This window comes from Lipotes vexillifer, unplaced genomic scaffold (genome assembly GCF_000442215.2).
Source record: "Lipotes vexillifer unplaced genomic scaffold, Lipotes_vexillifer_v1.1 scaffold533, whole genome shotgun sequence".
Lineage (NCBI taxonomy): Eukaryota > Metazoa > Chordata > Mammalia > Artiodactyla > Lipotidae > Lipotes > Lipotes vexillifer.
This window is the reverse complement of record NW_006773553.1, coordinates 1,446,231-1,451,133: the sequence shown is the minus strand read 5'-3', so window position 1 is coordinate 1,451,133 and position 4,903 is coordinate 1,446,231. Positions and strand designations below refer to the sequence as shown.

The 4,903-nt window shown below is 50.3% G+C and overlaps 1 pseudogene; it reads left to right on the top strand.

Moving 5' to 3' along the window:
• The window catches only part of LOC103084087 (actin-1-like), a 5,227-nt pseudogene extending 2,174 nt beyond the window's left edge, over positions 1-3,053 (top strand).
• Positions 3,054-4,903: the final 1,850 nt, after the last annotated feature.

The following is a 4,903-nucleotide window of genomic DNA, read 5'->3' as shown; positions in this document are numbered from 1 at the left end:
TCTTTCCCTCCAAGCACCACTCCCCCGACCCGTCCCTCACCCCCGACCATGTTCAGGGCTCCGTGTCTTCACCTCTGTTGTTTTGTTCATGCTTTTCCCCTGCCAACTCTGCTTGCTGAATCCTGACCCCACTGACACCCAGCTCTGCTAAGCTTCCTCATCCCACCTCCTTCCCTGACATGTGACTTTCACTTCTCTTTGGGCACTTAGAGGCATAACCCGCCAGTCAGGCCACCCATGGCGAGGCAATGGATGGGGGCAGGTGAGGGAAGACTTAGCTGAGAAGAGGCTGGACTGTAACGGACCCAGAGTCAGGGGCACAGAGGGACAGTGCAGTAACTGCCTCCTCAGCCCACTGTCCAGCAGGCGGGTGAGGGAACAAGTATGAACCCAGGAGGAGGGTGAAGAGGCAGGCATGGGCCAGACTTTAGAACTCAGAAGAGCCAGAACAGGGGGTCCTGCTGATTCAGCCTTTGATCCTGGGAAGGAAACCAGGGTGGTGCATCAGTTAGAACACAGCCGCATGTAACAGAAAACTAAGTAACAGTGGCTTAGGTAAGACAGAAGTTTATTTCTCTCTCATATATGGCAGCTTCACAGGGTCCCAGGGACTCAGGCTGTTATTAGCTCACCACTCCACCATCCCTAAATATTAAGCTTCACCCTCGTGATTCAAAATAGCTGCTAGAGCTCCAGCCATTACAACTGCATTCCAGGTCAGCAGCTGGAGGAGAAGTCCAAAGAAGGGCCTCTTCCTTTTAAGGACACTTCCTGGAAGTTCCAACACATATTTTGTCCACATTTAGCCCCATGGCCTCACCTAGCAGCAGAGGAAATGCTGGGAAATGAAGTCTTTTGCTGAATTCGTTGGCTCTCAGAGAGTATTGGCAGTGGTTCTTTTTTTTTTAATATTTATTTATTTTTATTTGGCTGCATTGGGTCCTAGTTACGGCATGTGGGATCTTCGTTCTTCGTTGTGGCATGAGAACTCTTAGTTGCGGCATGTGGGATCTAGTTCCCTGACCAGGGATTGAACCCGGGCCCCGTGCATCTGGGAGCCTGGAGTCTTAGCCACTAGACCACCAGGGAAGTCCCGTGGCAGTGGTTCTTAAACTTGAGCAGATGTCCTAATCAACTGGAGGGATTGTTAAAACTCAGAGTGCTGGGCCCAACCCCAGAGTTTCTGACTCAGTAAGGCTGTGGTGGAATCTGAGAAACTGTGTTTCTAACAAGTTCCCATGGATGACGATGCTGCTGTGTAGCGGTCACACTTTGGGAACCACTGTCTAGGACCGCTAGGATGAAGGATGAAGGACGACGGGATGTTGGGGAGGTACTAGCCATCTCCATCACAGGCAGGGCGGGGACCCGACTGCATCCCACGAAGGGCCACTAGCGGCGTCACCACCTCCTTGCGGTCGCTGGCGTGTCCTCCCGCCTCTCGCCCTTCTGCCCACTCTCCGCGCACCGCAGTGCAAGAAGGATCGTCCACTGGTCATCCGTAACGACTCTGGCACGTGCAAAGCTGGCTTTGCTGGGGATGACGCGCCCCCAGCCTTGTTCCAGTCCATGGTCAGTCGTCCCCGACACCGGGGCGTCATGGTGCGCGTGGAGCAGAAGGATAGCTACGGTGGGGGAGGAGGCCCAGAGCAGGCGGGGCATCTTGACCCTCAAGTACCCCGTGGAGCACAGCATCATCAGCAACTGAGAGGACACAAGGGACACCTAGTACCACACCTCCTACAGTGAGCTGGGAGTGGCCCCCAAGGACCACCTGGTGATGCTGGCCAAGGGGGCTGCCACCACAACCACAAGGCCAGCCGTGAGATGACCCAGATCCTGTTCGAGACGTTCAACATGCCCTATAAGTGGCCATCCAGGCCGTGCTGTCCCTGTGCGATGCCTCTAGCTGCACCTCTGGTATTGTTGTGGACTCGGGGGGTGGGTCACCCACATGGTGCCCGTCTCCGTGGGTTTATGCCCTGCCCCAGCCTTCCTGCGTCTGGACCTGGCTGGCTGGGACCTCATGCTGCCTGGCTACAGCTTCACCACCATGGCTGAGAGGGAAATCACATGTGACGTCAGGGAGCAGCTCTACGATGTGGCACTGGACTTGGAGCAGGAGATGCCACCACATCCTCCTCCTCCCTGAGAAGAGCTGTGAGCCACCTGACGGTCAGGTGCTCCCCATCGACAAGGAGCGGGTTCTGTGTCCACAGGCGCTTTTACAGCCCTCCATCCTGGGTTTGGGGTCCTGTAGCATCCACGAGACCACCTTCCACTCCATCATCAAGGGTAACGTCAACATCCACAAGGACCTGTCCGCCTTCAATGGTGCTGTCTGGTGGGACTACCATGTACTGCGGTATCCTGGACAGGATGCAGAGGGAGATCAGGACCCTGGCTGCCTGCAGGATGAAGATCAAGATGCTCACTCCCAGGACTTCCCTGGCGGTCCAGTGGCTAAGACTCTGCACTCCCAATGCAGGGGGCCTGGGTTCAATCCCTGGTCCCACATGCCATGTGGCAGAGCCAAAAAAAAAAAAAGAAAAAGAAAAAGATGCTCACTCCTCCCGAACACAAGTACTTGGTGGGGATCAGGCTTCACCCTGGCCTCAGCCAGCAGGACCCGGCCTCTCCATCGTCCACCACAAATGCTTCTAAACAGACTGCAAACATGCACAGCATTTGCTGCGTGGGTTCATTCAGAAGTATAAATTTGCCCTGGTGAGTGTACACAAGTCGTGCCAACCTCATGAAACTGGAATAAACCTTTGAAAATTGTCCTTGAAGTTCATATCTGCGATTGTAGAACTTGATGCTGATGTTGACCTTGTATTCATTCAATTGTTGCCTTGGTGTATGTTCACTACCCTGTGCATAACTTTGATCTAAACCCCTAGTTACAGGCGGCTCTGTCATTTCGTGGCTGAGGTGAGAAAATATTTATGGAAGAGAAATCGTTGGCTGGATGAGAATCTGTGAGACTATGAATCTCCCGATCTGTGCAGGGTATTAACATGTCAGAACTGCCTATTGCAGGATTTCTCTAGAGGCTGGCAAGAGTCCTGAACCACCTGTCATTTCTGTCTTGCCGGCCTGATAGAGTCTGGGAAGGTCCAAGCCTTAGGACCCGCTTTCCTTTCTTACCTGATATTTTCCTGCCGGTACACTGTGGGTTGTTACTAGCCTTGAGTTAGAAAATGGTTTGCATTTACACCTGAACATTTATTCATCCTTTTAATTTATGTAAGATTTTTGTACACAATTCTCAGTTCTTTAAGAGGTGACGAGAAATTTTGGTTTTATATTGTCACGTGAGAACATTAGTCCCCAGCAACGCATCATTGTGAAGAAAAGTGCTGCAGTAAACCGAAAAAACAAAAACAAAAAGCAAAAAACAAACAAACATACAAAAAACCCTCTTTAAAGGCTTTCCCTTTGGAGGCTCACTCCATATCCCCTATTGAATATCTAAAAAGGCACCCACATATCACAGAAAATATAATCCTTTGCTATAAAATAAAATTTGAAAGGATTTTTATGGTTTTGCTTCTGAAAATATTTGGCACAAGTGGTTCACTCAACTTATAATTGACTGTAGTTTCTGAGCAATCATCTTTCATCTTACTTTGCAAAATGAGAAAATCTAAGCCACATGTTTTCTGAAAGTTTTATGAATACGAGATTTAATGATGAAGAAATTGACAGTAATGTTATATTTTGTAGGCATTTAATTAAACATTTATTAATCTTGGTTTTACAGGTTTAAAAAATTTTTTTTGGATGTAACAAAATGAATTTTCAGATGTCAAATATAAATGAAGTCCCTTGAAACAGTCATAAGTCCTGGACTTGGTGCCAAAAGAGCTTTCCAGACAAAGTGGGAGCTCTTCCTGGAAGCTGAGAGTGTGGACCTCGCAGAGGCTCCTTCACCTGTAAATCACTGCAGGCTGGCCCATGGGAGGGAGCAGCTGGGCCCCGTTCATGGCCGAGGCTGGAGCTGGGGCCAAGGCAGAGGCTGCAGGGAAACAGGTTCTGTCTCAGCCTCAGGAAGCTGCTCAGAGCTGCCGACAGAAGGACTGTCCTGTCTGGGAAGCACCACTGGAACGGAAATAAAGATTTCTCTGTAGGTCAGGAGAGGCTGGGTTCTGTTGCAGTAACAAATGAGCCCCAAACCACTAGGCTTCTACCAACAAAGAGTCCTTTCACAGACTATGAGTCCATCGTGGGTCACCTGGGAGCTCTAATCCACATCACCCACACTTGATGCCCCAGCCTGAAGGAGCAGCCCCTGTGTGGGGCACGGTCCCCGGCACAGCAGAGGGAAAAGAGAGAACTGTTCCTAGTTATGCATCAACCAGTAAAGCTCCTGCTGGGAAGTGACACATGTCACTTTTGCTCGCATCTGACAAAGATTCTCTCCTTGACCAGACTCCGCTCAGGCTCCTCTGAGTTCTTTTCCAACCAGCCTTCGACTTTTAGACTTCAGTGTTCATGTCTGCGTTGTCCAATTTTAGCAAGAGTCTTGCTAAGTCCGTTTAGCCAGAATCCCCCACCCTCTGTTACCTGATCACCCTCCATATCTAATCCAGCTCTTTATCCTCCACCAACCCCAGGTGATGTGCAATCTCCCTGACCTCTCTCCGGCAAAGATCTTGTTTAGCCAGAATCCTCCCTGTTTCCTTTTATCAATTTTCCATCCACAGACTCCACCCTGCTCCTAGGTTATAAATTCCCACTTTGCCTCATTGTGCTCAGCAGCGAGCCCAATTCCTCTTCCCCACTGCAAATCCCCACTTATCCCCACGACCCCCTTTTTTTTTTTTTTTTTTTTTTTTTGTGGTACGCGGGCCTCTCACTGTTGTGGCCTCTCCCGTTGTGGAGCACAGGCTCCAGACAC